Source organism: Cryptomeria japonica, chromosome 3 (genome assembly GCF_030272615.1).
Source record: "Cryptomeria japonica chromosome 3, Sugi_1.0, whole genome shotgun sequence".
NCBI classification, from domain to species: Eukaryota; Viridiplantae; Streptophyta; class Pinopsida; order Cupressales; family Cupressaceae; genus Cryptomeria; species Cryptomeria japonica.
This window is the reverse complement of record NC_081407.1, coordinates 310,796,262-310,815,519: the sequence shown is the minus strand read 5'-3', so window position 1 is coordinate 310,815,519 and position 19,258 is coordinate 310,796,262. Positions and strand designations below refer to the sequence as shown.

The window sequence follows — 19,258 nt, the reverse complement described above, 5'->3', positions numbered from 1 at the left end:
GGTTTCCTTCTCTAAACTCTTGTAGATGACGTAAAATATAAACAGTTAATGATATTAAATGGAGAAACAAACCACAGTTCAAATTCCAAAAGATTACCGTAAGAAACTTCCAGAATTAAAGATCATATAATTGAAAAAATATCCAAATTAATGAGAAGAGCAAGCAAATATTCTGTAAGAAATTCAGAATTAATAATCATGCCATGTTGCAAAAGCGAGTAGATAAAATTTCATGCCATGGCATATTTTTAAAACTGCAAGGTTCTTTGAAATTTGTTTTTATTGCAAATCTTTCCAGTTTAGAAGACTGTAAACGCCGTACAGATAACATGGATGGCATATCAGTCCATCCTATATTCTCCTGAGGAAGTGGGCTACAGACATACCCCCAAATCTGGTCACTGAGAACAGATCTTACATTTCCCTTTATGCGTTAAAGCAGACTTCGAAGTTCTAGTAACAGCAATGTCAGAACTAAAGATACTGAAAGCAGCTGCAAGAATCGCTAAAAGCAGAGCCATTCAATCCAAATGGTCCAGTGTGCATAAGCATACATATTCATGCAGGAATTAATTTGAAAATAAATTGAGATTTATGCAAATCCGTTTTTCTTCAAAAGATAAAGGCACGTGTAAAACTTTTCTTCAGAAGGCGAATGAACGTGCAAGATACAACAATTTTCTTCACCCCAGAATTCAATTCAGCAGCTGATCAATTATCTTCATAAGGTACGGCAGACAACTTCTTCATAAGGTAATGTAACCTTCAAACTATGATAAAATCGTAAGGGTGTTAGGCTCACCTTTGACAGTGTCCAAACAAAAACTTACTTCCAGAAAACCATTCAATGCACAATTCAAATGAAACATTCATTCTTGCAGGAAATATAAAAGCACATAGCACAATCAGATGAAACACTCTTCAGAGCAAAACGCTAATAGAACCAGACATCCATTTTCTGTGGATTTTTCAATTGAACAATGAAGGTGAATCTCAATAGATGCACTAAGTTAGCAAAGCCACACCCAGCAAGGAACTTCAAATCTCATGTACACAGTACATGCTACAAAGAAAATTAGTCACATTTAGAAATCATTTAAGAGAGAATTTGTCCATCAATTTTTCTTAATTGAATTTATAGTACATAAGTTTTTGTGAAGGTTGTTGGACGTGGCTATTTTTCATACAAATGGCAATCCGTACAAATATCCACATCTGCATAAGACGACGGATTTTGATTGGATTTTATGTGTTTTAACAGCACTGTGCAGGTGGATTATGACGATTGGGTGAATGAAAATCTTGTAAAAATCTATCGTATTATGGGGATTTGAGTTTTTGTCACCATGCCATTTTGTGTGGAGAATAGGTGAAGTCAAGGTTGTTGAAGTCGATGGGACAAGCAGCTAATAGATGTCAGGTAGAGTTAGTTTATTCACCATCTAGGAAAAAGGAACCAGTAGTTGAACACGTTCCAATGGCCGTGATAGCATTTGTTGATTACGCCCACACTTGTTGATTTAATATCCAATATTTTTTACGACATTGCACCAATAGTTATCACTTATAATTGAATGAAATGATCCCTAAGCACTAAAAAGCAACGAAACATGTGATGCCACATCAGTGCACAAGTATTGGTCGCTTTTTTTTGGCTGTTTTGGACACCTTGACAAAAAGCATGTTGATGTGGCATCATATTTGGTGATGTGGCCCTGAAACCTTAACTAGTATATCTATATTTAAAAAATATATGTAAAATATTCCAAGAGATATCTTATAATAGAAGAGAATCATCTGTAAAATGAATGTTCTTCTAAAATACTAAACATCAAGAATACAAATCTATTAAAGTCCTGCATGCAAAAAGCTAAGCTGTGAATCTAACTGGAAACAAGTGGCGAGGGTTCTATTTTATTTGGAGTAATTATGCCGAGAGACATCTACAATGACATCAAAATGTCCATAAACAAAAATCCATTTGGAGTAATAAAATTTTGGTTGGAGTAATAAAATAGAACCCTCACATATTTCATGCATTTACCCATCATTTGCATGTCAAATTGTTTTAAAAATGGATTTTTGTTTACAGACATTTTGATGTCATTGTAGATGCCTCTCGGCATAATTATAAGTAGGGGACTTGCCAAGCAAGCTGCTGTAAAATATCAGAAGCGATTTGAAATTTCCACGTAGAATTTTGAGAAACACACAGTTGTTGGAAATGTGAAGTCCAAGGGTCACGTGACCTTTTGGCTATGTGAAGTCCAAGGGTTACATGACCTTTTGGCTTTTGCATATGATTGTATAAATGGCTGTGTGCAGACCATGTATGATGTAGTACTAGATATTGATTCATAGAAATTATTCCCTGCTTTCCCATGGATGTAGCCAGTTATGGTGAACCACGTAATGCATTGTGTAGTGTTATTTTCTTTCCGTTGTTTTGTGTTGATTATATGTTTTTTCTCTGCACATTTGAATTAATACGATAATTGTTTACTGGATTTTTTGTGTTTTAACAGAACTGTGGAGACGGATTATGAGGATTGGGAGATTGGACCTCATGCCTACCATAGTAAGCTCTTGCCAATTGAGCCAGGCTACAAGACTTACTAATTAACCATTCTAAGAGATATTTTTAGCGATGTGTCAAATTATAATAATTATATCAAGATTCAACTACATAGTTTTTGAGTCAAACTCGTTGATCCATTTTTCATGGGTAGTGGTTCACACAAACCCTTCTCTCATGAGAATGAATGGTCTACTTAGCACTCGTTGCATTTAGGTGATGCTTATAAAGAAGAAGAATCAAGACTTCTCAGAAGACCATAGATCATAGTACTACTCTGATTCAAGTACTTAACCATGGAGTTTCTCCCAAGATCAGGCCCACTTAGTTGCTACCTCAGTTGCAAATGGACCATTCCTTATGAAATATGAGTCAATAAGTTTAACTCAAAAACTTTATAGTTGAATCATAATATAAATATCATAAACCAATTAAAGATGTCAGTTTTCCACAATCCATAATGCTATTTTTTGTTGTTTCTAGATTTGACCATGTTCCTTTTCTTGTATCAACGTTTCAGATCACACTCTATGATCCTTCATCGGGATGTTAGAGAGCTCAAGGAGTAGGAACACAGTCAATTTTAGAAACAACAAAAAATATCAGTATGGATTGTGGAAAACTGATATCTTTTTTGCATCTACTACTTGAGCTCTCTAACATCCTGATGATGGATCACTGAGTGTGTTCCAAAATGTTGATGTAAAAAAAGGAACACAATCAAATCCAGAAACAACAAAATATATCATAAACCATTACAATTCAACTTCAAAAAAAAACATATATGTGTTTAATATCCTAATATGATATCATTTCTCTTCTCTAGTTGTTTCATCCTAATAATGAATCATGGAGTATGATCCACAACATTGATGTGGGTAAAGCTTACATAGTCAAATCCAAAAATATTGCCAAGATTTACTACACTTTTAAAGTAAAAACAAAACAAAATATTTATCGAAATAATGAATGGTGGGGTATTTCAAAAGTAAAATTTAAAATTACATAGAGAAGTAAAATAGCTCTTCAAATAAAAATAGAGTAAACAATGTAATATAACTAATAAATACATCTTTTTTAAGAGCTATTTTTATTTATTTAAAAGAGTATTCTATTTTTTTACTTAAGAGTTTTTTTAGGGTATATGCTTTTCATGGGGACATAAGAACTAGTTAGGCCACAAATGAGAGACCTTATCTCCAACATAAGAACCGAGCAATAACACTCTAGCAAGTTTTGAACCTTGGTGGCAAGAACCACAACACAAAACAACCATCACACTATGCTAGGCAGAGAGCTATTTAAATTTACATTAGAACTATTTGAAAATTATTTTATTTTCTTTGCATTGTTTACTTAATTTTTATTTGAAGAGATATTTTTATTTACTTAAAGATTGTTTGAAAAAAAAATCATAGTTTAAGTTTTTTATGTACATAGTCACAATATGATGGTTTGTGCTTTGTTGTCACTGTAGAATGTCTCTTGGCATAATAAAATGATTGTAAAGGAAATAAAATAGCTCCAAATTGATACCTCTCAGTATTTTTTAGATTTATTTAAGATATCCATACAAATATACATAAATGTAATGCAAATTGATGCCATGAAAACGAGATTAGTGAACAATAAAGAAATCACATTAGCAAACTTTCAAACTAATGAAGCCCCATTCATCTCTAAAAGGAGGGGTTGTGTAACCTATGTTACCTAGGTCATCCTATAGGTAAAGCACGTTACTATGTCTACACAGGTACATCGAATTATGCACACCTAAACTACAACTAACATTTACATCAATTGCCTAGTCTCAATAGGTACGCTAAGTCCAACAAATGCCACGAACAACCTAAAACGCAAACACTATCAATTGATCAACCCATCCAACACAATCAAAACAGACAATTATATCATGTCTAAGTCTCAACGAGTAATTTGCCTCCAAAACTTTGACTCCATCGAGCAATTAAATCAATTGTCTAAGTCTCATCAGGTCAATTTGGCTCACTTACTCAGACTTTATCTTGTCCAAACGAACAACTGACATCAATTGTCACGCTTTGACTAAATCGGAGCAGTTCAATCGATTGCACCGTATCTCCAGCATGACCTAAGGGTACTCACTGACTTACCCTTCTCCTCCTTCATTCCCAAATCCTCCATTCTATCCATGCCTAATTTTCTTAAAATTTTTGAAAGATCACCCAAATTTTAAAAAATTTGTCCCATCTCTCAAGGGAACATACCTAACCACTACCTTGGTGCATATTGGGGCACGTACTATGCTTACTTGTTTTTCTTTAAAACGATATGATAAAACACACCATCTTAAAGAGGGGCAAATGTAGACACCCAAATCTATCCACTTAATTGAATGAATATTTAGTATTTATTTGATTATTTAACCAATGATCAACAATTAATTAAATCGATATTTAATTAACTCATCTTAAACCTCTTCTCCTATTAATTAAATAAATTATTCAATTTATTTAAAATTAATTCATTAAACCATATTCTAACAATTAGTTAAATAAATAAAGCATATTTGTTTAATTAACCCCTCTCCACATTTAAATAAATAAATATTTATTTAAATCTCTAAAACCCTCCCACTTGTATTCTCCTACAAATGCAAGTTGCACAATTTTAGTTGAAATAAATTAATTTTATTTTAATTAAAATCCTCTTTTATCCTCACCCACTTGTTCACTAACCCCCTTCTAGACTCTTCCAATTAGCCTAATCCCCATCTCTAATCATTTGCACATTCCCAAACAAAGGTCACTTCTCAAAAATGTTTCAAAGTCTTTGAAATGCATTAAAGGCTTTTATTTTTCAACAAGTTAACCCTCAAAGTCTTTCAAAGTATTTATGGCTCTTACATAACCATTAATGGTTAACTCAACCTCCCCACATGGTTAGAAACGTTCTCTCTAACTCAACCTTCATTTAACTCATGAGTCTCTTCAAGCATTTATTGCTTTGGGGTAAACGTACAAACCTATGTCTCACTTTTACAAAGGAAAAGACTAACACAACAATAACTGTTCAATTTCGTCGCCATAAAAGCGTCATTTGCATTTTGAATTTGAAGATGATATAAACTGATGAAATGTGTAAAATTTGTTGAAGTTTAAATCTACTATTTTTTGAAATTTTTTTGTCAATAATTTATATCTTTTTTTAGCTTTAAAGTCCATTTTTTTATTACTCAAAAATGCCGAAAAACAGAGGGTTTGGCTCCCACCTCAAAAGTAAATGTAAATCAACTTTTTTTTCTCTCATTTTGATATCTATTATAGATCACATATTTATATAGTACATGAAATTTTTTTTAAAAAAATTGATGTATATTTTCTTTGTAATAGCATTTGGAAGTCAAATACACCAGAATTTGACAGTTTTTGTCTCCCACCACAATTTGTCTATTCAATTTATGATCATCCAAAAACTAAAAATACCCTTTTGGAAAGGACTCTCTCTTCTAGTGAACCATATTTTTTTCAATTTTTTTTGAAGTGATTTGATATTTTTTTTTGTTTTTCAAAGCACACTCGTATCGAACAAAAGAATACCTAGTTGTAGTATTTTTTATTTTTTATATATTAAATATAATCAAAACATTAAAAAAACTATATGAGTAGAATTGTGACTTCGATCTCTAAAAAAAGGTATTTTTAATTTTTTTTAATAAGTTTAATTTACCTATTGAATTTTGTTGCAGAAGTGACAAGTTTGAGAAAATCATCATTTTTTTTTATGTAGCTGTCACTTGGCATTCCAGATAAGTCATTCTGACCGGAAACATTCCCGTCGGAACCCTTCCGGTCGAAACAATTGAAAAATAGTTTCGGCCGACGCGACCAGTCGTACAAGCGACCGATCGCTTGAACCACATATAAAAATGAATTATTTTTTCCATTAAAAAAACCAAATCAATAAAGTGCGAAAATAATAAGAGTTATTTTTGCAAACAATCCCTTTTTTTTTCAAATAAAGTGGCATTTTGGAGCGAGTAGGAAGATTATAAAGGAGCGAATATTTCTAATTTTTTAAAGGGGCGAAGATTTTGAATTTTTTTTTGAAAGGCGTCTACCCTTTCCAAGTATGTTATTTGAAATTATTTTTTCAATCATGCTTAATTTACAATATTAGATGTTTTTTTGGAAATTAAATATTTTTTAGATTAACCATATTCTTTAGTCACTGCGATACGACGATAACCATTACTTGGCCATATATCCAGCACTATTTAGTACTGAATTATATTTTATTTTATTTCCTAATACTTGACTCAAATTCTCTATATATTAGCTAAGTGATTTCAAGCAATTAATGTTATTAAATCACGTTCATATGTACATTGCATATAGTCAAATGTATCTAATTGAAGTATACTTAATTTCTTAATTTTTATCAATGCTCATAAATTCTTGAGCCTTATTTTTTCATTTTCTAAATTATAAAAATTGGACTTCAAGTCAAATGATATAAATGGATGAAATTTACACATGTTAAGTTTAAAAACGCAAAATTATTTATACATTTCACTAATTACATTTTTTTTTGTTAAGAACCGACAAGAAGTTATTAGATATATAACCTTTTTTGTTCAAAGCACTAAATTTTGAAGATTTGCATATGTGCATGTCTTGTTTTTAAGGTTCAAAGCACAAAATTTTGAAGATCTAAATATTTTTTGCAATGGGGAATAAGAGAACTAGATTAAGGTTGTATGATCGTAAAATGGACGATAAGATGAAAGGTCATACAAAATGTAGTCAACAACAATCCGTTGTTGTTCAAGATCAACCTGATGATGTTCAAAAAACATCTACTCAGGTAGCAGATGAATTTTTTTTTTCTAGTATGGAATATTTGATGGAAATGGATGAAGATAGTCTTTTCAATGAAATTCCATCTAAAGATATGATACCTGAAAGCACATTAAAATTGCATTGTAAGAATTTGTGGGATGATTATTTTAAAAATAAGTCTATTGTTGGAAGAGCACAATTATTTGCTAAGTTATTTGGGAAAAGAGAAATGAAACCTGTTTTAGAGTTGTTGGGTGTTGGTAATAAGAAAAGTTCGAGTGATACATTAGTAAAAGAAACTATAATTAAAAATTTACAAGAAGCATTGAATTGTATTGAGAACACAAAACGAGGTGTTGATTTAACTGTTGCACGTAAAGCATTGATGACTATGATTACTAGTAAGGAATTGACTCGTAAAAAACAAGTTAATGCAATTCCTCAATTAATGCATGTATCTAGAAGAACTGTTCAAAGATACATTAAGATGATAAAGATGTTGGATGAAAACATCGAAAAAAATTAGGTAAATATCTGTAGGGTTCCTAGAAAAAACAAAATTTCTGAAGATGTAAAAGGACAGGTCATTGATTATTGGACCAACCAATCTCGTGTTTCTTCCAATAGAAGGGATACTATACAAATGATAGATGAAGATGGTAAAAAGATTACACATCCAAAACATTTCTTAGATACAACACAAAGTGAATTGTTTGAAGCATTCAAGCAAAAATTTTCAGATGTAAAGATTTGCCAAAGGATGTTTGAGAGATTGCATCCTTGCTTTGTACGCATAAATAAGGTACGTGAAGCTTGTTGTTGTTGAAATCATGTTGAATTTCATCTACACTTGCAATCATATAAAAAGTTCATGGCAACAATTAATCTAAATCTAGTCATTCCTACAAGTACAACACAATTTGTGAAGTCTATTTTATGTGATAAATTAGAAGATTCCGATGAGTTCAAAATACAATGTATAAAAGGTGAATGCAATGATTGTGGATTTTTGAGTAAGTTTGTGTTGCAAACTGATAATTTTGATATTCATGCACTAGTTATATGGAAGAGATTTGAATATGAGACATACCAAAAAAAATTATGTTGAAAGAGAGTGAATTGCCCTATATTCAGTTTATAGATAGATTTCGTAATATGATATATCCACATATCCAACATTGTCATGGTGCAAGATGGCAGGCTAAACAGTTTCGTGATTCAAAGAATTGTTTTCCACCAAATTGTATTCTTTCAATAGTAGATTTCTCTGAGAACTATACATTTGGTCCTCACACAGAAATTCAAAATCAATATTATCATTCTGATCAAGTTTCAATATTTGTACAAGTTTGCTATAGACATTCACAATTTCATGTGGATGGTATAGAGAGTACTGAAAATGAACGCATTATCATCAAGGAGGTCCATTTCTATATCAGTGATGATACGTGTCATGATAGGAGCTATTTAACACATTGTTTTGGAATGTTTTTTGAAGATATTAAAAATCGTGGGATAGAATGTACACAACATTGGATTTGGTCATATGGATGTGTCGGTAAGTACATTAGATTTGAAATTGATTATTTAAGTAGTTGTTTATATATATATATATATATGATTTGATTGTATATAACAGGTCAAAAGTTTCAATATATATTTAATATATATGTTATTCATGTCAGGGCAATTTAAGTCTGCAAAAGCTTTTAACTAGTTATCCCTACAACATGCTCAATGTAGCATAAAGTTTTTGTGAAACTTCTTTGAGAGTGGACATGGAAAAGGAGAGCACGATAGAGCAGGAGCATGTGTGAAGCGTGCACTTCGCCAACATGAAATTGCAAGTAAATTATCTTCATAGATTAATATATATATGTGTGTGTGTGTGGGTGTGTGTGGGTTGTCTAATTTTCTAAAGAAAGAGCTTCTGTATAGGTAACACCATACGTAATTCTAATGATATTATTGAATGGTGCAAAAATCATTTTGCTGGTCGTGATACAACTTACAAGCGTTATTTTTGGGAAGTTAAAGGTATATATATATATTCTTAAACATTCTTGGTGTTCTTGAATTATTTTTAAAATTCAAGTGTGTATATGTGTGTGTGTGAAATGAACTAAAATTGACTAAATAATTTTTGTATTATTAGATATTGATCGATCAAATCCTTATAACTGTCAATCAATTAATGGTATTAGAAGTTTTCATCAAGTCATGACTACGGGATTTAGCAAGCTGCAAGAGGAAAATCATGTTTTTGTGTTGATTGCATTGCGAACAACAGAGATACTCATTGTCAAAATATTGCTAATGGATATGTTTTGCAATGGGATATGAAAGATTTTATCACAATGCCTCCTTACGAAGATAGTGACATTATTGATATTCATGATCCTCTATATTCAGCTGATTATGAATGTGTTTCTGATTTAGTTGTTACAGGTGCGTGCATGCATATTTTGTAAATTAAATATATGTACATGTACAAATTTTTAAATTATTCATTAATTTAATATTGTTCAAAATTAATTTAAAAATGTGTAATGAACTAATATTGCTTGTAATATATATACATGCACAGTCTATTTTCACAGGTGATATTTTTGCAGTGATTGTTGATCCTGACAATACTGAAAGTGTAGATTATTATCTACTGAGATTCACACAACCAAAATGCAAGTTATTGGAATCAGTCAGTGATGATGATGGGCAATAATATCCCACTGGTTCAGTTGTTGTTGAAGGAACTTATTATCAACAAATAAAGATAGAGATGCAAATGGTGTAACATTCATTGATTATATGCCTGGCCAAAAAGTTCTACACTACAGTCACTTAGTAATAGTGCCAAGATTGTAGTTGGAGACATTGCCAAAAAGAAGACGTGGCAACCAAAAGTGGAGGTTGCCTATTGAAGATCATGAAAAAAATTAGAAATTATAAAAGATAGGGAGGATCCAAATTATATGTACCATGAGCTTTAAGTTCACTTGTCATGTTTGAACAAGTAAAATATATTAGATAGGTCTTATTTTGATAAACTCATATATATATTTAGATATTTCTAGACGTGTAGCAATTTGGATAACTTGTGAAAATTTAGTTTTGTTGAAGCATTTATTTTACGTTTTATACGTTGATTTTACATGTTTTATTCATCTATGTATTCATTTAATTTTGATTTATACATTTATAGTTTCATTTAATTGTGTTGTATATATAGTTACGCATGTATATATAGTTTCACTAAAATAAGCAACTAATTATGTTGTCTTAAGGTGTTTTAAGTGGTCTTAAGGGCATTTAAAGGAATATTTGCGTCATTGATTCTTTTATATTTTTACACATGCATGGATTTGTTTTATTCATCTATGTACATTCATTTCATTTATATTTACACATATATTGTTTCATTTAATTATGTTGTTTGGATTCATCTAATTATGTTGTCCTAAGGTGTTTTAAGTGGTCTTGAAGGTATTTAAGGGGATATTTAAGGGGATTGATTCTTTTATATTTTTACACATGCATGGATTCGTTTTATTCATCTATGTACATTCATTTCATTTATATTTACACATATTGTTTCATTTAATTATGTTATTTGGATTTATCTAATTATGTTGTCCTAAGGTGTTTTAAGTGGTCTTAAGGGGATATTTAAGGTGATTGATTATTTTATATTTTTACGCATACATGGATTTGTTTTATTCATCTATGTACATTCATTTCATTTATATTTACACATATATTATTTCATTTAATTATGTTGTTTGGATTCATCTAATTATGTTGTCCTAAGGTGTTTTAAGTGGTCTTACGGGGATTTAAGGGGATATTAAATTTTTGAAGTAAGTTCATTAAATATGTACATAAACACTTAACTAGAATGAACAATTAAATTAAATTTTAACGACTAAATTTGTTTAACAATGAACAAAATTAAAATAGACATAAACACTTAACTTTCACATACACATGGTGTGGAACCAGAGTTGGTGGACTCGTCGAAGTACTTTTCAACTTCCAGAAAACCAGAAAATGATGCTTTCAAAATCGCCCTTTTATTGGGAGATTGTGTACATAGCCTCTTGGTCTTCTAAGACGCTGAAAAGTGTACTTCGAGTCCACCAACTCTGGTTCCACACCATAGAAATTTTTGGAAATTGTCTTCCAAATATCCTTTGGTGCAAAAGCATCATTCTCATAATAAAAAAAAGGTGGCCCTCGCATGAACACATTGATTTCCTCCAAACGTGGCCCAATAGGTTTCCCCGTCCAACTCCAAAACCGGTTAGTCCCTCCGGGCATAAATTAGAGACCACATCACACACTCCAAACATGGTTTGTTTGTATTGCATACTCTCTATGTATTTATCACCCTTTAACAATTTTCTCTGCTTTTCTCCAATTGCTCTCTTCTAGGCAGTTGATGAGCTTGTTTCCATGTGTCGCAAGGGGCCTTAAGTGGTCCTAAGGGGTCGTTTATGTGTTCTAACACGTGTGACCCCTTAGGACCACATATGACCCCTTGCGACACCATTTGGTCCTAATAGGTCCTAAGGGATGCACATGTGTTGCAAGGGGCCTTAAGTGGTCCTAAGGGGTCACGCATGTGTTAGAAGACATGTGTGACCCCTTAGGACCACAAATGACCCCTTGCGACAACTTTTGTCTTTTGTCGTCCTAATAGGTCCTAAGGGGTGCACATGTGTCACAAGGGGCCTTAAGTGGTCCTAAGGGGTCATGCATGTGTTGACCCCTTAGGACCACATATGACACCTTGCAACACCATTTGGTCTTATGTGGTCCTAATAGGTCCTGAGGGGTGCACATGTGTCGCAAGGGGCCTTAAGTGGTCCTAAGGGGTCATGCATGTGTTCTAACACATGCGTGACCCCTTAGGACCACATATGACTTCTTGCGACACCATTTGGTCCTATGTGGTCCTATGGGGTGCACATGTGTCGCAAGGGGCCTTAAGTGGTCCTAAGGGGTCACGCATGTGTTAGAACACATGTGTGACCCCTTAGGACCACATATGATCCCTTGCGACAACATTTGGTCTTATGTGGTCCTAATAGGTCCTAAGGGGTGCAAATGTGTCGCAAGGGGCCTTAAGTGGTCCTAAGGGGTCACGCATGTGTGACCCCTTAGGACCACATATGACACCTTGCGACACCATTTGGTCTTATGTGGTCCTAATAGGTCCTAAGGGGTGCACATGTGTCACAAGGGGCCTTAAGTGGTCCTAAGGGGTCACCCCTTGCGACACCATTTGGTTTTATGTGGTCCTAATAGGTCCTAAGGGGTGCACATGTGTCGCAACGAGCCTTAAGTGGTCCTAAGGGGTCACGCATGTGTTCTAACACGTGTGACCACTTAGGACTACATATGACCCCTTGCGACACCATTTGGTCTTATGTGGTCCTAAGGGGTGCACATGTGTCGCAAGGGGCCTTAAGTGGTCTTAATGGGTCACGCATGTGTTCTAACACATGCGTGACATGTGTGACCCCTTAGGACCACATATGACCCCTTGCGACACCATTTGGTCTTTTGTGGTCCTAATAGGTCCTAAGTGGTGCACATGTCACAACGGGCCTTAAGTGGTCCTAAGGGGTCACACATGTGTTCTAACAAATACGTGACCCCTTAGGACCACATATGGCCCCTTACAACACCATTTGGTCTTTTGTGGTCCTAATAGGTCCTAAGGGGTGCACATGTGTCGCAAGGGGCCTTAAGTGGTGCTAAGGGGTCACGCATGTGTTATAACACATGAGTGACCCCTTAGGACCACATATGACCCCTTGCGACACCATTTGGTCTTATGTGGTCATAATAGGTCCTAAGGGGTGCACATGTGTAGCAAGGGGCCTTTGGTGGTCCTAAGGGGTCATATAAAATAATTATATACTCCTTAGGATGTATACATACACATACATACATACATACACCTCAAGACATGCTATGAGGGGTCATGTGTGACCCCTCAGGACCACACACAACCCCTCATAGCATGTCTTGAGGTGTATGTATATCCTAAGGCGTATATAATTATTTTGTGTATTTATGTATGTAAGCACGTATGTATTTATGTATGTGTATGTATTTTTATGTATGTGTATGTTCTAAGGGGTACATATAATTATTTTATATCTATGTATGTATGTAGGTAGGTAGGTTTGTATGTTTGTGTATGTTTGTATGTAGGTGTATGTAGGTGTATGTATGTATGTGTACGTATGTATGTAGGTTTGTATGTATGTATGTATGTGTATGTTTGTGTATGTATTTACATATGTATGCGTGTATTTATTTTCTTATATTCTAAACTAATATGATAGAATATATACAAAAAAAAAATTAAAATTAAAAACTTTAAAAAAACTAATTTTCTATTAAAAATTATTTTAAAAAGAACAATATAAATTAATATGTTAAAATAAATACATTTAAAATAAATTTTAAAAAAAAGGTACTTACCACCGAAACCCTTCCGGCCGGATCTCTGAGACTTTTTGCACCCTCTTGCTTAACTCCAAGCCGCTCAATGCAAAATGAGCGGCTTGGGTGGATTTCGACATCTGTATAGGGCAAGGGCTTTCCGACCGAAAATCCCTTGCCACGAAAGTGCAACGTGGCTATCGAATGGGGCCAAATCGATCCGACCAGAATAGACATTGTTAGCCTAAAGTGCGAAACAGATCCATACGATCACCCTTTGACCATGATTATCTCCATTAACTCTTGCACAAGAGTTTATCCATTGGATAAAAGTTTTATCAACTAACTCAAGCCTAATCAAACCCTCCTAGGGTAACCGTCATGTCATCTCAAGCATTTAATGCTTCTTCCCTCTCCTCTCAAGCCATCTCATGTTGACACTTGCCATCATGGGATTGGGATTGGGTTGAAAGCCATCACATGGATCCCAAACCCATCAATCTTGACCCTTCACAAGCCCACTCAATCTTGGCCATTCAATCAACATTTTTCCTTATAAAAGGACCTCATTCCCCAAGCAAAAAAGAGGAAGAGGAAAGCATTTGTGCATTATTAGTAAAATTCACATAGACATTAACTATGAGCTTTCTCATAGCAAATCTTTTACACTTGCATAAGCATTTGTTTTCATTTACAACCATCTTGAATCTTCATATGGCATCCATGGATAGTGCTAAAAGTTGAGAGCTACACTCATTTGGGACTTGGAGAGGAGAGGAACAAGGAAGAGCCAACATCATCAAGCATAGGGAGGGAGTATTAGAGTTGTTTAGTTCTTTATTTTCCTCTTTGCTTTGTTATTAATTTTTCTTGATATGCTTTGAAATGGATTCATTTTCATGTTATGCTTATGGTTGAAAGTTTACTAACACGATTTGTTTATTGTCCACCAATCCCATTTGCATGTAACATGTTGTCTCTAAAAGAGGGTTTCATTGTCTAGTACTTTATTTTCTAAGAATCTGCAGCAGAATTTAGAGATTATTAGAGAAAGTTTGGAGGTGCTATCTAGATCCAAGGAAGAAATCTTGACCCATACAATTTAAACAAGAATATTCTTACATTCCAATAAATTTATAGAGCAAGAAAACACATAAGTAAAAAGAAGATTCCTAATTCATGTTTCATGCCACTTCCCTGCACGCTATCAAAATGCAAACCCTTCCGTTATAACAAACAGGCTATAATCCTCCATTACTTTTACCCGTGGCATTTTACGTTTTAACTTATTACATATTTAAATGATATTTTATTCATCTTTCTATAGATGTGTTTTAAATAATTACATTTAGACGCATTTTAGAGTGATAGTCGGGGTGATGTATTTAATGTTGTCATTCACACATCAAAATATTGAAACTCAATAATAAATATAAAATAAATAATTTTTTATTTAAAAATAATAAATACAAATAAAAAATTTAATCTTTCTTTTTATGAGAATTGTAAAATTAGTAAACTAATATCTCAACATCTTTCACATGACTTTTACATAAATTTATCTAAAATAAATATATTAATTACGTTTACATGTATATAAAAGAGATTACATTTCCTTACATCTACATAGAAACATTAATATACATAAACAAACAAATCTCTTATATATATATATATATATATATATATATATATATATATATATATATATATATATATATATATATATATATATATATATAGGGGAGAGAGCACCCACTCGTTGACCTCCTTAACTTCAAGCCTATGCCTCTCATAACTTGTGGCAATTTCAAATCACTCCCAATTTTTTACAGTAGATTATTTGGCATGTCCCCTACCACATCAATATGCTTTTTGTACACTTAAGTTCCCTTCCACATCAACGACTTTATAGTCACAACTATTAGTGCTATATCAATAAAATATTGAACATTGAATCAATAAATGCTATTATAACTACTAGCCCACTCCATAGTGTACTAGGGCCCAACAATGAGAATAGTAGTCAAGCAAAAGTATTAAAAGAGTCATGTCAATACTTATTCTCAAAAAGATTTCCTTAAATCTAAAAAAACCTATCATGTGATGTCACATCAATGCACCAATAAACATGATAAGCATGACTAGACTTACTTTTCTTTGGGACCATTTTGGACACTTCCACAAAAAAGCTTGTTGAATAGACCTTATATTTAAGCATGAGGACTTGAAACCAAATTATATAAGTAGGTGACTTGACAAGTAAATTGTTCTACAAAATTAAGAGCTATTTGAAATACCCACATAAGATTTTGGGTGCCGAGAAGATTTAAGACTATTTTAAACTCGATGGTCCAATGAATTTTGTAGTGCAGTTTAAGCTCCAAAATTTATGGAAGTTGGTCATCTCATGAGTTTTATTATTTAGCATATTCATTTGAAAGAGTAATAAATATAAAATAATATAAAAAAACTATCATAAAATTTGAGAAATGGGGCAATTTTCAGCCCCCACCACCTCCTTGAATCCGCATTCCTAAAAAATAGGGGCTGTTATTTTTTTTGCTCCATGAAACCTACTCTTCTTCAAAATAGATCCTAGAGTCCCCAATTGGGACACCCCAACCTTATTTCCAATTTTTAAGAAGTAGATGCTCCACTAAAATAGGAAAGGATCCCAATATATCCTTTTCTCCTAATTCAAAATTTACATTGTAACATTCCACTGCTTAAATTTAAACTAAAAAATGAACTTAAGCAATTGCATGGGAACAAAATTATCTATGCAGCCAAAAGAATGTGCCTCATTAGACAATTTTTTTGCATTTATTAAAAAAATAAAAAAATCAGTATATAGTATATTCTGATTTTTAATTTATTTAATAATTGAAAAAAATTGTCCAATCAGTTACAAACTATATGGGGACAGAATTGTCTATGCAGCGAGAAGAATGCACCTAATTAGACAATTTTTTTGCATTTATTAAATAAATTGAAAATCAGTACACAGTTGTATTTTGATTTTGTATTTATTTAATAAATGCAAAAAAAAATTTCAATCGGATACAAACTGTTGGCTGAATAGGCATCACAGGGCATAGGAATACGGGATAAGACCCTCTTCCCTAAGACATGCTCAATTATTGGATCCTTTTGTTTGTGTATATATATATATAATTTTTTAAATTCATTAAATAACATAAATTTTTGTAAGGTGTAGAATCATTCTTGAAATTTGAGAGTCTGTTTCAGAGTGCTTGGAGTGCAGATACACCGTCCTACATAAAAAGTCTGATGTAAAACTTGGGCCTCTTTAAGAAATTCTGATTTTATTTACATGCTAACATACTTGTGCATGTCTATATGTTTTGATTTGTTTGAATGAATGAATGTTTCTAATAATGTCTACAAGACCAAACTTGATATTTACAAATAGCCAACAAACAAATAAACATACAAAACCCTCCACCCACAAAAAAAAGCCCAAAACACACACCAACTAAATCACTTTTTCCTTCTACTGTATTAACATTTAGTCTCAATTAAAAGTTAAAAATAGCCCACTCAAATATACCGTACATGTAATGAAATGGCCTACACACTCCCCAGCTGGAATTGTAGATTAGAATAGATGAGAAGACTTTTATCGTCCCAGAGACCAAAGATTGTGGATTAGAAAAAGCCAACTAAAATTCAGATAGTAGTGTGCAATAATTTCAAGAAAATTGAAATGCATAAATAGAATGCATGGCTTATATGTGAATGAATATCATAAAAAATATAGAGAATGTTATCTATGATTAATGCATAGCTTGAATACCTAATGACTGGAAAAAGTGGATAAATTTTGTTTGGACACAGACAAGCTTCATAGTCTAAGAAAGGATTTATTTAAATCCTTACCTGTCACTCTGGTGCTCCGTGCCAGTAAAACCCTTTCAGAGTTCCTGCTCTTTGTCCCACTACCACAACACCATTAGCACTAAAAGAATGTCGAAATTGTAGCCCTTCTGAGCTGGATTCTGTAGAAACTGGTAAGAAAAAACCACAAAATTAAAATAAAAATTATGCACAAGTTTAGACTCTCTTTAAGGGAAAAAATAAAAATTGAAACTTATTAATACTGTTAAGACCCGAATAAATCACAAAACCACCAAAAACGCATAAATGTCTGTCACAAGTACTGCAATAATAAAATCCTCAAGAGGGGTTTTTCCGAAAATAGGCTTTAAAGTGACGTTAGCTTAAAACCCAAAATTCGTCCAACAGCACTGGTGAAAGCAATGGAACCATCGCGTTACAGCAAAAGGGTTGGCATTAAAACAATGCATAATGAAGCAGCGTGAATAGTGAAATAGAAATCTCCCTTACTCGTGTATTTGCCTGTTTACCTTGTCTTTACCAGTCTCGCCCAAAATGAAAGCCGCTCAGAAAGCAGATAGAAGCTGCTTTACTTGTCATGGAGAACACCTAAAGCTGAGAAGCGCACTACCTATCATGCCTTTTATGGAGATTACCTAGGTAATTATCCTGGACAGCTATTTTTTGCCAGCCTGTCAAGCTCGTCTCCCAATGCATTAAATCCCATGTATCCTGTCGTTCTGGAGGATTTCTGAGCGAGTTACAGTTCTTTTTTTTTTTAATATTTTCTTCCAAAATTAAAGAGTGGCTCATTAAAACCCCTCGTATAGATGGTGGTGGCGCTAGGCGATATCTGCGGCACTGGCTATGCAGGGGAAAATTTGCACCCCCGATCCCCGTGCTCGTCCTCCTTCCGTACGGATGCAGTCAGAATTCCTGCAAAATTCGTACTCTCCTTCAGCCTTCATTTGTCTTAAGGCTCCCGACCATAGGTAAAGTTAAATTTTTTTTTTATAATATTTTTATTTATAGTATTTTTTTATAATTTTTATTTATTATAAAAATAACAAAAATTTAAATATTTTTTTAATGATTTATTTTAATTTATTTTAATAATAATATTATAATATACAATTAATTGATTTTAAGATATATATTATATGTAAATTTCAATAATTTTTTTTTTTATTTTAACTTTTAAAATATATATGTAGATAATAGTTTATTTTTTATAAATATATATTATTTTTTATATTACATATTGAACTTTTAAAATGAATTATAAAAATAAGTTATACGTTATAATTTTTTTTATAATTTTTTATTTTTATTTATATTTAAAATAATTATTTATAATATATAATTAAGTGATTTCAAGATACATATAAGTAAAAAAAGTTTTTGTTTTTTTAAATTATATTTTTGAATTTTAAATAGTAAATTATATGTTTAAATATTTTAAAATTTTGTTCTTATTTATTTTAATAATCATTATATTACAATATGCATAATATATAACTTAGTGATTTTAGCATATATCAATTTT

At 32.5% G+C, this 19,258-nt stretch overlaps 1 long non-coding RNA gene across 1 annotated transcript; it reads right to left on the bottom strand.

Annotated features, from left to right (window-relative positions):
• Nucleotides 1-237: 237 nt before the first annotated feature.
• LOC131047967 (uncharacterized) lies at nt 238-18,512 on the bottom strand. Its single transcript, XR_009106334.2, has 3 exons — nt 18,243-18,512; nt 17,755-17,882; nt 238-770 (listed from the first exon to the last, which is right to left on the bottom strand). It is a non-coding gene; the product is annotated as an uncharacterized LOC131047967 (long non-coding RNA).
• Nucleotides 18,513-19,258: the final 746 nt, after the last annotated feature.